This window comes from Balaenoptera borealis (assembly GCF_965194805.1).
Source record: "Balaenoptera borealis genome assembly, chromosome: 14".
NCBI lineage: Eukaryota > Metazoa > Chordata > Mammalia > Artiodactyla > Balaenopteridae > Balaenoptera > Balaenoptera borealis.
The window spans coordinates 16,486,783-16,505,897 of NC_138875.1; the positions used below are offsets into that span (position 1 = coordinate 16,486,783).

At 45.0% G+C, this 19,115-nt stretch overlaps 1 protein-coding gene across 5 annotated transcripts in view; it reads right to left on the reverse strand.

Annotated features, from left to right (window-relative positions):
* The window catches only part of NEDD4L (NEDD4 like E3 ubiquitin protein ligase), a gene marked incomplete at its 5' end in the record, with an annotated part of 340,566 nt that overhangs the window by 311,983 nt on the left and 9,468 nt on the right, over positions 1–19,115 (reverse strand). The gene's annotated exons all lie outside the window — the stretch shown is intronic.

Genomic DNA, 19,115 nt, shown 5'->3' on the forward strand with positions numbered 1-19,115 from the left:
GAAGAAGACCTCTATCAACCTCTCCCTGGAGCTGAGGACCCCAAGCCTGGGGGCTTTTCAAAACAGAGGTTCCTGGGCTCTCCCCCACCCTTCTACATCAGAAACTCTATGATGGCGCTTGGGAATTTAATCTTGAAAAAAATTCCCGGAAGTGATCCGTAAGCAAATATTAAACTGTACCTAATGATATTCACATTCAACGTGTAGGACTGAAGTGTACTATGTCTGCTGTGTACTGTGAAACCTATGTAAAAATAAGATGGAGAGAGGGGATAAATATGATAAAGTAAGTACAGCAAAATATTAATTGTAGACTCTGTGTGTGGTGGGTAAATGGATGTTCACTGAACATTCTTTCAGCTTTTCCATAGGCTTGAAATTTTTCGTAATAAAATGTTGGTAGGGGGTGGGTGGGGACTGGAGCACTTCTTATGATCAGGATTTGAAAACCACTGAAATAAGAGTGAGTCCACCGTACAGCACAGGGAGATCAGCTCGGTGCTTTGTGACCACCTAGAGGGGTGGGATGGGGAGGGTGGGAGGGAGGGAGATGCAAGAGGGAGGGAATATGGGGATATATGTATACGTATAGCTGATTCACTTTGTTATACAGCAGAAACTAATACAACATTGTAAAGCAATTACACTCCAATAAAGAAGAAAGAAAGAAAGAAAGAGAGAGAGAGAGAAAGAAAGGAAGGGAGTCCAACTCCTCTCGTGGTGGAAGGACACAGGCTTTATCTTGCTGTCTCACTTTACCCATTATGGAGTTAGCCAAAGGGAAGCAAAGAAGTTCAAGAAAATGGAGCCAAACCTCAAAAAGGATTAAGAAAAAGTCCGCCAGCGCTCTCCCTGCTCTGTGGCCCTGCTATCTCTTGTTTTATAGCTTATTATTCCATTAAAATAAAACAAAACTGACTACCTTGCCTAATTTTATTTTACTTGTTCTGATTAATGGTCCCAAGCCTGAGGCAGAGCTCTTCACAGGTTACTGAAGTCTTTCATCCCTTACCATGCACAGTGTCAGAAAAGAGGGTGTCCTGTTATAAGTTAGGAATAAAAGTTAAAGGGTTTGCTCTTCCTGTGACACCAGCCACCAGCTCTGCCCCCTTCACTGCAGTTTACACAACTCCAATTACTAGCACCAGGCCAGTCTGGCTTGGGCCCGAAGTACAACACCTTCCGTCTTACATATCTGTGGGCTTCTCGATTTATAAAAACTCCTGACCATAAAAAACAGACAGGTAACTTTCCCACTGAGCAACAGTTCAAGCAATCAAGGGAAAGCCTCCTTAGCAATCTAGTTTCCTGTGTTTACCAAACGGCATAATCATTTCTCTTGATGTCAGCAACGGCTATTTTCCATGGCGCTTTGTGCCAACCTAATGATCACTTTGTGCGGCCAGACCAGAGGAAAATCTGTTAACGAAACACGTAATCTCCAACGACCTCAGACCAAAAGAAAGTTCTTAAAACTGCCTCCTGGAGTCTCCTATTTTTTTACTTCCTTTTTGCTCTCTTGGACAGGAAATCCCTGCCACTATGATGTTCTCTGGTCCAAACACTTTTCATAAATTGTATCTGTGCAAACACACTCCCTCCTCCTAAGAGAAGAATGGGTGAGGTGAATCCATAATAGAAAGTATTTGAAATATATGCAGGTTTTACTATTATTATTGTTATTATTTTGTCCAAACAACTGCTTGTCCCTCCGACTCTTTAGCTATGGAGATGTCTTCCCCCCAACGCCCCGCTCCTGCCTCTTGCACCATTTCCAGCATCCTCTTACTCTGAGCCAATCATCCATTACATACTGCGACTTGTACAGCCAACGCTGGCTGATCTCTCAGCGTCCTCTCTTCTATCTGTCTGTCATTTGGGCTTTGTCTCCTTGCCTTAATGTGCAGCACCATTTCTTCCCTCGAGTTAACCAGCAGAGGACAAGAGTTTGCTTTTATTCTTGCTCGCTTTGTAATCACTTGCTCAACTTGGGGGTTGCACACCATCTATCAGGCAGATGCTTTTTGATCGCCTCAAACTGGCCAAGATCATCTCTATGGCATTTCTCCTCCTTGTGCTACTTAACTTTTTCTTAGCCTGATCTTGGGAGGATAAGAGCAAAATGCCAAGGTACAAGGTGAGAGAATGGGGAGAAACACTGACACATCCGACATCAATGAAAGCTTAAGCTCAGGCATTAACTAGGTAGAAGTGGACTACTGGCCCGATGGCCCACATCACCCTCTCAGAATGGAGGAACGCTGCCAAGCTGCTCCCTCAATCCAGTGACATGGAAGCAGACCCTGCCAGGGGCAGTAAAGTGGATAGGGAAAATGAGATGCAGAGTTAAGAATCCAACTCAAGGCACAAAATGCCCAAAGTTTCCATAAGCCAGATATTGAAGCCTATGGCACAGCTTTCTTACACCTTAGATGCACCTGGATGTGCCCTTATCTATATACATTATTTTTAAATAACAACTTCATTGAGGTTTAATTCATATATCATAAAGTTTGCCCTTTTCAAGTATACACAATTCATTGATCTTTAATATATTAACCAAGCTGTGCATCTACCACCACTAGATAATGCCAGAAATTTTTCCTCACCCCAGAAGAAACTCTATACCCATTACAGTCACACCCTATTCCTTCCTCCCACCAGCCTCCAGCAAACACTAAGCTACCTTCTGTCGCTATGGATTTGCCTGTTTTGAACATTTTAACTAAAAAGGTGGCCTTTTGTGTCTGGCTTCTTTCACCCATCATAATGTTGTCAATGTTTTCTTTTCAGTTACTGTACTTTTCAACTCCAGAATTTCTTTTTTTTTTTTTAATAATCTTTATCTCTTTATTCACATTTTCCATTTGGTGATGTATCATTCCGTATTTTCCTTTAACTCTTTAGATGTGGTTTCCTATAGATTCTTTGAACATGTCTATCAAAGCTGATGTAAAGTTTTGTGTAGTACATTCAACACCTGGGCTTCCTCAGGGACAGTTTCTATCGACTGACTTTTTGCCTGTGGATGGGCCATATTTTCCTGTGTCTTTGGCTGTCGAGCAATTTTCTGTTGAAAACTAGACGTTTAAAATAATACAATGTGTCAATGTGCAGAAATCAGACTCCAAAATTATTGTTATGGACCCCAGGGTTGTTTGTTGTTACTGTTTAGTGATTTTCTTGGACTAAGTCTATAAAGTCTGTATTTTTTGTCATATGTGGCCACTGAAGTCCCTGATTAGTTCAGTAGTAGGTGAACAGAGATTTCCTTAAATGTCTTGAACTAATAAATCTTCCAGCCCTTACCGGGGGCTTCTATGTATGTGTTGGCTCATGGTTTCAATGCTTTGCCAGCCAGTTTATAACTCTACCTTAGTCTCACTTTCTGCTTGCGTAGAACCTCAAGGTCAGCAAGAGGTGAGAATTTAGGGCCTTCTCCAGCCTTCCCTGGGCATCTGCAGAGCCTTGTAGATTCCCAGAAAAATGGTGGAGCTTTACAAGGCTCCTGATGGACATGTCATTCCCTGATTTTTCTTTCAGTCTTTTTTTGATCAGCTACTGTTGGCCCCAAACAGCAAAACCATCTCAGGCAGCTGTGATTAAACAATTGCAACTGACCATTCTCAACAAATGCTCAGTGAGCAGGGCCCTTACACAAAGCGTGCTCTGAGTCAGATCAAATAAAGACAAGCCCTAAGAATGGAGCTTTTACGCAAGCTGCCAGACGGGTTGACACTTCTTTGGAAGTGGGCCTTTGGGGGAGCTCCAATTCTGTTCTTCCTCATCCAGTGGCTACTAGATTGCTGGTTTTCACAGCTACCATAGCTGCAAAGCCGTTGGCTTCCAAGGCCACAGTGGAGCTGGGCAGGGGGATGGGATCAGCACAAGTTAAAACACCACACAAAGTTCACCGTTCCTGCTGAGATCACATGGCTTTTCTTGAACAAATATTCCTCAGATTGTTCCAAGTCTTTAGCTAATTTCCAAAGTTTTGAAAAAGTTGATATTGATATGTCTTGTCAGTGTTCTCAATGCTTTTGTGGAGTAGATTTTCAGAAGTCCTTACTCCACCATTGTGGAATTCTAAGGCCCTTACCTGTATTTTTGTGTGAAATTGTAGTGAGGTATTAACCACCATTTTAAACTCAGTATCACTGTGTCAGTCAGCATTACAACATCAACACTTCCTATTCGTATTCCAAAAGCCTGCTGCTCCTCTAACAGCATGCCCAAGAAAGATCTGGAAAATTCACAATCACTGCCCTCTATTCCAGCCAAACTTTCTTCCAGGGGAACCCCTAGGACTGCTTCCTAAAACTGAGCTAACAAAAGAGAAAAATGATTCAAATATGGAGTCGTTTTAGTAGTGTTTCCCACATTACTAAATTTATATTTACTTCAACATCTGAAAGTTGGTTCCTGATAAGATGGCCCCATTTTCAACTCTAACATTGCTGGTGCTTAGCTACTTGAAAAGTTGTGGAAATAAAGGCTTCACAACTGTGCTTAATCCTGCTGTTAACACACTTGCTGAGGAAGAGCATGAAGAGACAGTCATATTTTCTGATAAACCATCCTAGAGAAGAGCATGTAACAAGAAACCACAGGGGAAAGCATCCTTTTCAGAAGGAAAATTAAGGGAGGCAGTGCTTCAGAGGCCCCACTGGGTCCCCTACTAACAGAGTGTATCCCCATCACTTGAGGGCCGAGCCTGGTCCATGGCCATGCACACCTCAGGGACATCCCTCAAGCTTCTCCCTTTCTTCAATGAATAACGGAAAAGGAGAAAAGGAACCGTAGGTGGGGAATTCTGACATTTTCCCCTGGTAGGTCTTCTGTCAGTCTTCTGCAGAGCAATTCTGAGGCAAGGGATAACACCTAACACAAGACCATTTAGAAAATTTGCTCACTCTTGTCTGAGTGGCCCAGAATCATATTTACTCTTCCCTCACCTAGCTCCCTCGCTTTGCAAGTAACGATCATTCCTGTCTCTGCTGAGACTAAAAACAAATTGGGATTGAGAAGAGCGAGGACAGAGATGCTTCTGTTGCTTGGGTTTAAGAATTCTGCAGCCTCGCTGCCAAACAGCGCAGTCCCGTTTCGCCTTCAGGTAAGTCCACCCCCAAGCCCAGGCAGCCCTGACCCAGTGCACCTGCAGCCCCTGCTGCCACCATCACCTGCCATCTGGGATCCTTGCATTCCGAGGCAGGCTAGGGAGTACCAACTTCCCAAACCGTCTCACCTCACCTCCCACCTGCAGAACACTGTGCGACATCTCTTTCTCCAGCTTCCACTACTCAAATAGCTCCACTGGGACGCTAACTACACAGTAGAAAGGACAATGTATGTGGGCGGCCACAAACGTACTGAAGGTGTTGCTCAGTGCCCACAGAGCTACTCATTTTACTGCCTCGCTTAGAGTTTCATTTCTTAGCTAAAAGACCCTATTCTCTGAGAACCATAGGTATGAAAGGTATTCCAGGTATACCCTCAGGGGCCCCCCAGTCAGGTGTGCTAGGTGTTCGAGGTAAGCCAGGTGTGGCCCTGCAGGCCCTTGCAGCGGTTCACCCCACCCTATCCCTAGCCATTGCTTTAACCAGAACATGTCAAATCATTCTGGGATAATTCCTCCAATGCAAATAGCAAAAGGGTATCAGAGAGCTAAGCAGTGGTATTAAGATATTTTATCATGTCCTTTTATTGACACTCTTCAAAGCCTGAGATCACCATGGTATTACGTACATATATAGCTCCCCCAAATTGGGTCCAAATGCTTCCAAGTATGATATGCGAGTGTGGACTTTTACCCAGGTTTGTTTTATACTAGGACTCCATAGTGCTTGATCAGAACCAAAAACCAGCAACACAATTCTCCACTGTCAATTTGCTTCTATGGAACTACATTTTGTTATGCCAACTTCTCACTTGATCTACTCTTGTTCCTTCTTGGCAGAAACCAAAATGCACTTAGATTTAAATATTCACTTTAAGAGAGTGGGCCTTCAGCGCTTAAGTTGATAAGCACATTAGAAAAACATTTAAAGATGACAAACTCTGAATTACAGTGTGGGTGTGTATGAGGGGATCTAAGTTTATAAACCTCCCCAGATTAAACCCAATCCCCAAACAAGCTGCAGCACTCAGGGAGAAAAAGCTCTCCCAACTAGTTATGTCCTAGTGCCTGGCAATCAACGTCAAAAGTAAAACCCAGAACCTCCTAACGTCTACGAAAACGGAGGCTCTAAAAAAGCATTCACAAAAAGGCTTCAAAAAATATGAGATGTAACAGGAAAGAGACAAGCAACTGAAGAGACTATGGGGAAAAAATAAGAAAATGTGTATATATTTCTACCGTATAAAAACCCACCAGTAATTTCTGCTCTTTTACTTTTGTTAACATAGAGAAGATTGGCCAAGTTTCTCTCCTGATTCTAATTCTACGAGATATGAATATTAAAGAACGTGGCTGATTCTTTTGCTGTAACACTAAGGAGTGTGGCGTGTCAGAACAGCCACCTTGGAACCCTAAGCACCTATTTCAATAGTATGTCATCATTCCACAGCTGGAATTGGACCTTCTCTGCTGGAAGAGCTGCCACTGAAGCCCATTACATCTGACACCCTGAGTGGTGGGCAAGTGTTTATTCCCAGGGGATAAATTTAACTTCTAGAAACAGCTTCAAAGCCAACCACAGTGACTAAGATGAGGGTTCAACCCGGTTAAGACCATTTTAATGAGGTGTTGTTATAAGGTAATGAGCCTAATTTGCCTAGTAACCTGGCTGAGAAGGCAGTTTTGACAGAGTAAGGATTACCAAGAAATTCACTGACCCGTGGTTACCCCGTTAAGAGTACAGGTACAGGCAAGGCCTTCCCAAGAAACCACCCTGAATGGCAATGCTCCTTTGGATGGGCAACGTCCGACACGTCCGTTAAAATAAATAAATTGCTCCTCATTTTACTGTTGTCCCTGGCTAAAATAAGCAAAGGGTGAAAGGAATTTTTTTTAAAGTCAAGAATCCTGAAGTACAGCTTAGGAAAGTACAGCTCCAAGTGTGTAGCTGAGGCACCCACTCAACACTGAGCAGAGCACCCTGAGAGGTGCCTTCCTTGCCAGGGGACTCCAGAGCCAATAAAAATGGAGCTTTGTTTGCCTTGAAAACAATACAACAAAAGCATTTCTTACTTGGAAAATCAGCAAGGTCATCTGATGGTGGCAATGGAAAGAGGGTTGCTAAGGAATGGAAAGATGAGAGCCTGACTGAACTGTGTTCTCTAACTAGGGAAACGGTCAGTACAAAGCTGTCTTTAAAAGCAAAGAGAAGATCAGTGCAAGATCAAATAGCAACTATGGCACAAGATGTATTAGATCTAACTGACGTTCTCAATGTAGATGGTTACTGGGCCAGGTGAGAATCATCCGTATTCTGATAAATCACAGCTGCGCGATGGCAGAGCTGACAGACAAAATACATGGGCTGTCCAAAGAGGCTCTACCACCCACCACAGCAACTCCCTCCCTGCTGGATGAGAGCGAGGACCACATCTGGCCCAGGAAGCCTCAGGCCATGACGATCTTAATATATTAATACAAGTACATTCTAGATCATCAACAAGACCACTTTAAGTAACGGAGGGCTCGCCATGATTTCTGGGGCTAAAACTGGTCTTGGTATTCATGATCGAGAGGGCATCGGTAATTCCACTGTGTGTCCAGCTAACAAGACTGATGTGTTTGTGCTCCAGCAGCACGTGGTATAATAGAAGTCTGAATAATGGGAGTAAAGGAAAACAGAGTGAGTAACCACCACCTGGCACGTGGCAGGTCAGGAGAAGAAAACTTGGCCCAGCAGCCAGGACTTCCTGAACACAGATGACAGATGCGGCTTCAACAAATCAGCATCACCTGCCACATTAAAAACCATACAGTTAATTTGAACTGAATTAGGTGGGGAATGGGATGTGTAATGAATCTGTGTGTTGGTTCCAGTGATAGTTATGGTGATAGATGCATTATAAACACATTCATTCCTCCTTTTATATTTGGATATATTTTAAGAAACATTATAATAAAAATAATTTAAGTCAACCCGTGAAGTTCTCATTTATGTCCTTTCTCTCAAGGGGGTGTACTTTATTCAGCCTTTAAAAAAACACTATATAATTTTTGCTTGCTGCCTTCCCATTGCAGAAACGGAGACCCATGATTAAGTGTCCTTCCCAAGGCAAGCAATATTAGAATAAGGTACCCCTCATCGGGAAATCTTGAAGCAGAAAAAAAAAAAGAAAAAACCTAAGCCCAATCAGGTAAGCACTGGGTAAATAGTAACATTAATATAGTGAATAAAACATTTGTTATTTTTATGATTATTCTTCAATATTGGGTTAAATTTAGAAGTGTTCTTCTAATTGATCGCCCCTTCAATTTTTTTGTCAAAATGTCCTATTACTACTTTCGTGTTATACGTGTAAATCTACATAAGGAATTTGAAAAGAAAAAAAACCACACTCGAGTTCAACGTTGTATGTAGTATAATCCAGGCCAGCAACCAGCACACTGTGTAAAGTTCAGAGTCCTCCTTTTCTCCATTTTTTTTTTTCTGATGTTCTATGAAAACATGAACTCCCACTCCCCTAACATAAAGCTGAAGGCCCTGCTGTTTGCTTACCAAACTCCTGCCCTCCTAAGCTTCTGATTTCTAGCAGAATTGGCATCAGATTGGAAGCTGCAGCAAACAGCTTTCCCCCAAAGAAGCATTGCCTGGATGCAGGAGTCCCAGCACCTCTAAGGACAAAGGATCCGATAGGTAAAGGACAGAAGCTGCACCCTCATCCAATGGTCCCAGCAGCCCAACCAAGCACCAGGGCGCTGTGAGGCCAGACACAAAACAGGACTTAGGGTCAACACAAAGACTGTTTTATGCAGAGAAATCACGCCCACAAAAACCTACCTCATCAGCAGGACAGCCTCATTCAGATCACCATCGAAAGACTGTATCTTAAAATGCATAACCTTGAAAATACCGGTAACATGACATTACAAAGAGTTCAACTGTGGAAACCTTGTCCCTAAGCCTCTACTATCACGGGCCACCAAGGAAGGCTGCCTGGGAACCAGATAATAACCATTAAAAGCAGACAGCAGCTGACAGAATTCTAAACCCCACACTCTCTTTTTTTTTTTTTTTTAATATATTCTTTTTTTTAATATTAATTAATTAATTATTTTTTTTTTTTTTTTTTTTTTTTTGGCTGTGTTGGGTCTTCGTTGCTGTGCGAGGGCTTTCTCCAGTTGCGGCGAGCCGGGGCCACTCTTCATCGCGGTGCGCGGGCCTCTCACTATCGCGGCCTCTCTTGTTGCAGAGCACAGGCTCCAGACGCGCAGGCTCAGTATTTGTGGCTCACGGGCCTAGTTGCTCCGCGGCATGTGGGATCCTCCCAGACCAGGGCTCGAACCCATATCCCCTGCATTGGCAGGCAGATTCCCAACCACTGCGCCACCAGGGAAGCCCCCCACACTCTCTTGAGCTATCAAAAGCCCTCTTGTCATCCAGACCACACTAAAACAAACTGATTCTCAAAAGGGCTCCTTACCTCTGGCAAATCAAAGTATTTTTAATAGTTCTGCTGTCTTTAAATCCAGAGCAGTCCCGAATGACCCTCCCAATCCCTCCCCCAAGGGATACTCAGTAATTAAATTACTGAGAAGCTGCAATGGTTAATAGGCACAGGGAATAAATAGGGCTTAAAATGATCATTTTCACATTTTATTTTACCTAAATTTAACAGTAGTATTTTTCAAAGGAAAAGATGGTACATATTCATATTTGCAGGAGAAAGCCGACATCTAGACAATGATAACTTCTGTGAACTCCCCGCTGTAAGACCTTCAGGACTGGAAAATCCGATCCTGTGCAGAGCTGCGTATAAATAACCACCTTCCTTCCTGCCTTCTCCAGTCTGGAGCCAGCACTACAGAAAAAAGAGCCCCACAATTCAATGTGCCTCTTCCTTTGCAGCTCTGCAAGGAATAAAACAGCAGGAGAACTGAAAAGGGCACGTCTACACTGGGACATACAGAAGACCCGGGTTCAAATGCCAACTCTGGCACTTACTAGCTCTGTGGCTTTGGCCAAGCCACCCATGCTCTCTAAGCCTTGGTTTTGTCATCTGAAAAACGTGGAAAAGAGTATTTAATAATCTCACATGATTGGTTAATGGATTAAATTAGATAACCACGTAAAACTGGTATATACTAGTGCAGGGCTTCTGCACCTTGGCACTATTGGCATTTCGGGCCAGATAGTTCTTTATCGTGGCAGCCATCCCGTGCCTTGTAGGATGTTTAGCAGCAGCCCTGGCCTTACCCACTAGATGCCGGTAGCACGTCCTAAGCTGTAACAACCAAAAATGTCTCCAGGCACTGCCAAGTGTTTCAGGGGGCAGGGGGCTTACTCCACAGTTTAAAACCATTGTACCAGGTATTTAGTAAATATTTAATTTTAAAAAGGGTTTCTCCCTTCCTCCCATCCAATAGTCTTCTGAAACAAACCTGGGTGGCGGGGATTTATTCTAGATTGTTCCCTTTTTCCTCACCTAATCAATCAGTAACCACATCCAATGCCTTCCGTCTCCTATATACCTCCTGCATTTACCCCGCCCCCCCCAGCTTGGTTGGTTCCACTGTCATCACCACCAACTCTGCCCAGCCAGCTGCAGGACCTCCCCCTGTGGTCCAACCTCACATCCATTCTCCCGGTGCTGCGTGGTGAGCATTAGAAAAGCACAGATCTACGTGGGTTCTCAAAGTGCTTCAGAGGATAAAGTTCCAGTTCCTTGACAAGGTCCACAAGGCTGTTCACACAGAGCCACTTCCTCCTGTGACTTGGGCCACCCAGGCCTCCGCTGTCCTTCCTCCCCACTCCCTGGAGAACTGCCCCAAGACACCGCAAGGTGGTGGTTCCACCCACAGGCTCTGCAGCCAGAGTGCCTTGGTTCGAGTCCTGGCTCTGCCACTTACTAGCTCTGTGACCCCCAAGCAAGTTAGCTAACCTCTCTGTGCCTCAGTTTTCCCATCTGTGAGATGGAGATAAAAGTACCCACCTCCAAGAGCTGTTGTGAAGATTCCACGAGTTTTCGTCCGATATACACATCAGCACCTAGCACATGAAAAGTGCCTGAATTTTAACTACTGGCTTATTTTAATCTAAAACTCAGCTCAGATGTCAGTGCTCGAAGCCGGACACCAGTGTTTTCCACCCACCTTCACAGCCCAGACTCAACAGCACCGTCCTGCACAGTTATTGCTACTACTTCACTGACCACAAGTGATTGCTGTTCACATGCCCGTCTCAAACAGGTCAGACCCTCAGAGCAAGGGCTGTGTGCCAGTGGCCATCTCAGTCCCTGGCACAACATCAGGCCCCGTGCACAGCTGCTCCACACGAGCCAGAATCTCAGCTCAGACAATCTCATCAGATCAGCTGGCCCAGAAAAACCCCTTATTTGCTCATGCCATACAGATCACCCCGCCTTTTTTCTAGTCTATATCATTACTTACTTAAAATTTTCTTAACTATCCTCCTTCCCTAAAATTCTAAAAGGTCTCCTGCTTCTCTAAACCCCCTGTAAAAGGCAAACACATTCCAAAGAAGGGCACAGACTCACCTTTGATCATTTTACACTGGTTTTTAGTTTCCACAGATTCTTTAAAAGGGCAAAGAAATCCTTGAAACTGCCACTGTCCAGACCAGAGCATCTGCTTGAAACCGTCATTTTGCAGACTCTAGAATTAAGGTCACTTGGCAAAGAAGGGCAATGTCTTTGTTGCCCAGGTGTTAAAATCACCACAACAAGACTGGGAAACTGAGATAAAGTAGGAGTTTGGGATTAACATATACACACTACTGGGTATGAAACAGGTAAACAAGGAACTACTGTATAGCACAAGGAACTATAGTCAACATCTTGTAATAAGCTATAATGGAAAAGAATCTGAAAGAGTGTATATATATACAAACACACATCTATGTATGTATGTGTAACTGAATCACTTTGCTGTACACTTGAAACTAACACAATATTGTAAGTTAACCATACTTCAATTTTTTTTTTTTTTTTCCTGGCCGCACCGCACAGCTTGTGGAATATGGGATCTTAGTTCCCCGACCAGGGATTGAACCCGGGCCCTCGGCAGTGAGAGCGCAGAGTCCTAACCACTGGACTGCCAGGGAATTCCCTATACTTCAATTTTTTTTTAATCATTAAAAAAAAAAAAAGACTGGGAAACTAAGAAGTCCCTCCTCCCTGGAGTGACAGGATGTTACAAAATTTGGGAGTTACCAACTCACCTCATCCCATCCATCGAATTGTCCATTATTGGTCACTCCTGCCCCTTCCTGTACTTTTTAATCTTCTTTTTGTGTATTAAGACCAGCCTCATTCTAACAAGACTGAAGTTGATTGTTACAAAATAACAATATACAAAATATAAGACTATAAAAGGGCTTCGAATGGAGAAATAAGGTCCGAGGACCCCAGAAAGTGAACTGTGGTTCTCAACCACTCATTAGAACAGTACTTCTCAAGCTTGATGCTCAGTTTAAAAGGTTAAAAAATTCTCAAATCTCCTCTCTGTGCTGTCTGAAATTCTCTGATATTTCATTTATAGAAGCGTAAAACTAGGTCTACGGTCTATGGCACTCGCTGCCACCAAGCTGGTTCCTTGGGGTTCCATGTGGCTCTGCTACCAGCTGTGTTTGATGTCAACTCAATTCTCCCACGCCTTTTTAACTGCAAATGGAAACTTCTGTTCACACGGCCAGGCACACGATTATTTGGCATTCACTGGGCAGCAGGACATCGCTGGTGTATTAAGTCAATTTTGGTCTTATTTCCTTAGCTTGAGACACTGAAGGATCACTTACGGTGACACCAAGATGATGTCAAACGTAGGCCCAGAAATTCTGCAGCTGTGATCACCTAAGAGCTGGCTCCTCGGCCTTCACCCCAACCTCACTGCACGAGCAGATCCACTTTCTGCATCGCCTTCTCCCTCTCTGCCACAAACACACACACACTGGTATCTCCCAACTGGAGAAAAGAAAACATCCTCCGGGACCCTGGTCCCTGCTTAGCTGCAGCCACGTCTCTTCACTCCTGTTCACAGCAAAATTCCTTTGAAGAGTTGCCTCTGCATGCCCACATTTCTTTCCTCTCCTGCCTGGGGCATCCCTTCCCCCCGCTCCTGATCACCAGGGCATCCGCCTAGCCACATCCACAAACACTCGCTGCCCTCCTGTCACCGGATGCCGCTGACCACTCCCACTCCCGCTGACCACTCCCATCCCCCCACCCCGGCCTTCCCGAGGCCACACGTGGTTAGAGGCCACGCCTCCTCGCCCAGACCTCCAAAGGCTGACAGACCCAGGGCCTGCGCTCTCCTCTCCCTAGTCCTCATTTCTCCGAGTTCCCAGGCCCCACAAGCTAACCACATGCTGAGGACCCCAGCGTCCCACCCCTGCCCCGATAGCTCCACTGGGCTCCAGATGCTTATACCTACCTGCTCGCTGGCATCACCTGGAGGCTGAGTAGGTATATGACTCTTAACCTAATCAAAACAGACCTTTGGATTTCCCCATTTCCCCTTAATCTTATTCCTCTCGAGAGCTTCCTCTTGGTAACAGACCACCTAATTGCTCACACGATAATCCTGGGTGGTAACTCCATATCTGTTTATCAAGACCCAGGCAATTCCTCCAAAATACACGCCAAATCCATCCACGTCACCACACTGCGCCGTGCCCTTCCTCGGACCCCAGCCCACCACCACCTCTCGACCAGCCAGTACTGGAGTTTCCGGACTGGTCTCCTTGCTTTCATTCTTGTCCTTCCCCCAACAGTCCTTTCTCCCCAGAGGTGCTTCAAGTCACAAATCAGATTCTGCTACTCCTCTGCTTAAAACCCTCCAATGGCTCCCCAACTGTGCTGAGAAAACCCAGCCCTCTGGATCGGTCCCCTGTCCACATCCCCGACCACTGCCTGCCAGTACCCCCACCCCCCATGCTCCAGCCAGGCTAATTCTCTCTCTGTTCCTCAAGCTTGCTGCCTCTGTGTTTGCTATCCCCACTGTCTGGAATATTCTGTACCCAAACCTCAAGGAGCTGTCAACACCTCATTCAGGTCTCGGCTGAACTGCTGTTACAGTATATTGTAGGTTCTTGAAGAGCAGGTGCACACCCATGGCACCCGGCGGGGGGCACTTTGCCCCCCTCAAGGACGTGAAATTTGCAAAAACATGTCAGAGCCTCTCCCTGATGCCGGGATGGCAAATGTTCATACCACCCAGCCTCACTGCTGCAACCCTTCATTCACCACGAAGGGCCTGATTCATGCTTAGAGGGGGCTGCTTCTGGGAAGAGGAATGCTGCACTTCCCAGCATCAGACAGCACTTCCTGTGTTTGGGGATTCCCACAGTGTGAGTTCTGGTGGGAGGCTGTGTCCATCTCCCACTAGAGAAACCAAAAGTTTAAAAGGGGAAGAAACAGACTTGTCGCACCCCTCCCCCAGCAGCAAGGGTGTGAGCCCATGGTTGTGGTGAGCTAATTAGAGGCTCCTGCCCGAGTTTTCCCACTAGGGACGCAAAGAGATAGTGGGCAGAAAAGAATCAGTGTAGCGGGCCTGAGGCTGCTATCCTTAGAAAGCCCACTTGCTCTTGGCTGGCTTCCCTCCACTGATATAAACGTTCCCTAAATGGTAAGTGTGCCTCAGCGTGCCCAGACTGTGCAAACACCTGCCTTCCTTCTGGGAGCCTGGAATTTTAGTACATGGTAGGCAGAGGGCACTTACACAATCAGTCCCCAATAAAAAGCTTGGCCACTGAGTCTCTAATGAGATTCCCTGGTAGACAACATTTCCTATATGTGGTCACAGTAGCCGCTAGAGGAATTAAGCACATCCTGTGTGACACCCCTGGAGGAGGCCTCTTGGAAGCTCCCGCCTGGTTTCCTCCGGATGTCACTCCGGGCATCTTTATCCCTTTACCGATTTTGCTTTGTTACCCTTTCGCGTAATAAACTGTAACTGTCAGTGTACCCATTTCTGGGTCTTGTGAGTCCTTCTGCTGAATCATGGAGACTGAGAGTGGCTGTGAGGAGCCACAAGTAGGAAATAAGAGAGCTGATGCAGCTACAGCAGGTGGAGCCCTGCCACACGGCATCCAGAGACGGGTGGGGAACACCGTCGGAGGTGGCATTCAGTGTCTAAGAGCCCTGGAGCCCTTGTCAGATGCTTCCTGCAGGTTCTCTGGCTGCAATTCTGGGTGTCCAGCCTCCCTTAGTCCCTGACCACTGCCCAGGTTTGGCTTTCCAGCTTTCCAGGTACTTCTGTGCTATGCAAAATGCCTTCAATAAATCCCTTCCTGCTCAAATTCATCAGAATTGGTCGCTGTTGCTTGCAATCAAGAGCCCTAACTATCACAGATTTTGTGATATAGTAGCGTTATAAATAAAATTGGAATGCCCGAAGTGGGGTGGGGTAGGTGGAGGGTCCTGTGAGTCCCACAATACCAGGCTGGAGAAGTTGGTCATTCTGAGTAGGTAAAGCAAAGGGAGAGTGAGTTTAAGTGCCCTGTTGTCTGTTGGACCCAAACTTTGTGCCTCTTCATTGGAGGCTATTTTTCAAATCACCCTGAGGCAGAAACAATGGGATGAGTAGGGCATAGAGACCTGTCACTAAGACACAGAAATTCCCAGAAGCACCGACTTCATCTAGATAAGATCACTGGCTGTCACTACCAGCCCACGGAATTGACTGGAAGCAAAAAAACCCGGAACCTAAGTTTTCATGGGAGCAATACTGCCACGTATTCAGCTCAGATGATGCCAGCCTATGGCTGCTCAACTCCCAGACAAACCACCCTGAAGTCCCAAACTCACACCAAGCAGGACCCAAGAGGAGGCGCTTTGCCAGTTCCCATCCATCCAGGTACGGCTGTAGAAGACAAGGACCAAGGAGGATCCTCACACTGGACATAATGCAGCAGAGCCGGAAGCTGCCGGACTGGCTGACCAAGGCAAGAACTCCTTATTACTCCTGTTCCGCCAGCAACTATACCCTGAGCTTCCCTATTTTCTCCCTCTCCACATGGGAGGTTTATTGTAATAACCTGTTCCTTCTTCACCACTGGAGGCTGGATGGTTTGGGGGGAACATAACCAGTTAAGCCATAGTCACCAGACCAAAAAAAAAACCTTCTTTCAGGTGGAAGAGAAGTGACAGTGTATCACCCAGAGATCCCCGCAATACTTAAATGAATATTTGGGTTGCCTCCCTGGGGAAAGGGAGCATGTGATTTCATGAAGTCATGGACATTTCTGAAGGCGGGTGAATTATCCAACAGGTGCACTATGGGCTGAAACAGTAAGGCAATAAAGGTAATTCCACCCCCTCTTTCCCACTGGCTGGTTGAGGGATGAGCAGATTTAAGCTTCCGGGGGCCAGTGAGACACAATGAGAGATTTCCTGGGTGATTATGGGAATGAGATTTCCTTTATCTTAAGCCAAAAGCCACAGGAAGCGATTATCTTTTCTCTGCAAGGAGGAAAAGAGAACAAAGCTCTAACTGCCACTGGCAGCCACCCTCAGACCAATAAGGCCTCTGAACAGGGCCAGGCTGTAGATAGCGGAGGCGTGAAAAACGAACTTGATTCCTCGATGATATCATTGAGCTGGCACTTGTCCTACGGTCCAGGTGGGTACTTCTTAATAGACACATCATAACTGAACAAGAGAGATGAGGTTGGAGTCGCCATGACAACTATCAAGAATCTACCATAACACACAAGTTGAGATTGGCCAACTCAAGTGCCACAATTCTAAGATACCATCACCTGTAAGCTGTAACTTTGGGGAGGATGGGGGATACGGAGGAGATAAGTGTGCAAGGAACCTACCACCACATTAAACACACTTATCAACTGTAAGATGCATCCTTATTTCAGAAACACTAAAAGGCTGATGGAAGGGAGATAGAGCCATGTCCCAGGTTAGATGTAACATAGTATTTGCCAACTCTGTCCTTCCGTTCAGGAAGGAACCACCATGAAACATATCCTGGGAAACACTGACACTTGAGGGACGTTACTCAAGGGACGTTACTTAGCTTGAAGGCAAAACAAAGAAGAGCTTCCAGCCACTCTGTTATGTGTCCCTATGACTATAGCTATTCATAGTTATCACCTTGATATCTAAACGCTACTCAATGCTGCAATTAGGTAATGACAAGACCTCTCACTCAAAATCCAAGAAAACAAAATACAGAGAAACAAATTTGAGTTTGATCACAGGCCACAATTTTCATAGTACACACACGAAAAAGTCAGAACACTACTAAAGATTTAAATCACTTTAATGCAACTGTAGTGCCCTGAAGGATGAAAATACAAATCATACGTGTCTACAGTGGAGAAAATGAAACATCTAGTTTGCAAGCTGCTGGTGAAAAAAAGATCGGATTTACCAGCCACTTTTTCTGAAAAAATAACCAACCTTTTACCTCTCCCCTCCACTTACCACCTTGGGACGCTACTAAAAGGCACAAGTGGCAATGCAATGACCTTGATGTCCTCAGATACAAAGCACAAAGCAGGGCGTGGATAAAATGTGCTCAACTGAACAAACACTATAATATCTGGACGGAACAAGTGCTCTAATTTTTACCCAAAGCCTGAAGTACATGCATTTGGGAGGTTTCTTTCTACCTCATTTTCAGACTTATTCTTATGTTAAGAAAACAAAAAGTTTGTTGTAGAAATATAGAAAACATTAAGCAAGCAAAAAAGACAAGAAAAAGTACCTGTAATCCCTTTGCTTAAAGATAACTGCCATTAACATCATGGGTTATATTCCTGGTCATTTTTCCTATGCATAAACACTTTTAACCACAAAAAGATTCTACTGTTTTGGAGAAACAGCACACCAGTGTTTTTTTTTTTTTTTTTTAATTTTTATTTATTTATTTATTTTTAATTTATGGTTATGTTGGGTCTTCGTTTCTGTGCGAGGGCTTTCACTAGTTGTGGCAAGTGGGGGCCACTCTTCATCGCTGTGCGCGGGCCTCTGACTATCGCGGGCTCTCTTGTTGCGGAGCACAGGCTCCAGACACGCAGGCTCAGTAATTGTGGCTCACGGGCCCAGCCGCTCCGCGGCATGTGGGATCCTCCCAGACCAGGGCTCGAACCCGTGTTCCCTGCATTAGCAGGCAGATTCTCAACCACTGCGCCACCAGGGAAGCCCCACACCAGTGTTTTGTAACCTACTTTTCCCACTTACTATTATATTACTGTCATCTCCATGTTATTAAATATTCTTCAATATCTCCCCACCCCCTCTCCCACCCCTGTGGCTGCACAGTAAATGCCCTTCTCCATCTCACTTCTCCCAGCAAAGGAGGAAAAGCTCTCAGTTCCAGCTTAAATGTTCTCTTTCACTAAGAGTGGCATGGACATATATACACTACCAAATGTAAAATAGCTAGCTAGTGGGAAGCAGCCGCATCACACAGGGAGATCAGTTCTGTGCTTTGTGACCACCTAGAGGGGTGGGATAGGGAGGGTGGGAGGGAGACGCAAGAAGGAGGGGTTATGGGGATATCTGTACACGTACAGCTGATTCACTTTGTGATACAGCAAAAACTAACACACCACCGTAAAGCAATTATACTCCAATAAAGATGTTAAAAAATATATTTAAAAAATCATCATGTTGTAGACCTTAAGCTTATACAATGTTATATGTCAATGATATCTCAATAAACCTGAAGAAATACCATTTAAAAAAAAAAATGTTCTCTTTCACTAATAACATGCACTGACAATTAAGACCTCTATTCCAAAGGCAGGCAGCGCAGCCCATACCCACTTCTCAGTTATCAGCAAAAACATACTCTGGAACTCAAAATCAACAGAGTTCAGCTCACTCTAGTTACAGCTTAATTCAAGAACCACGTTCATTTATCCTCAGGAGTTAACAGGCGAGGAGGAAATACAGCCAGTTCCAAGTTTAAAAACCAACTTACTGTTAATTACAGCTGCTTCCTAATCATCACACACAGT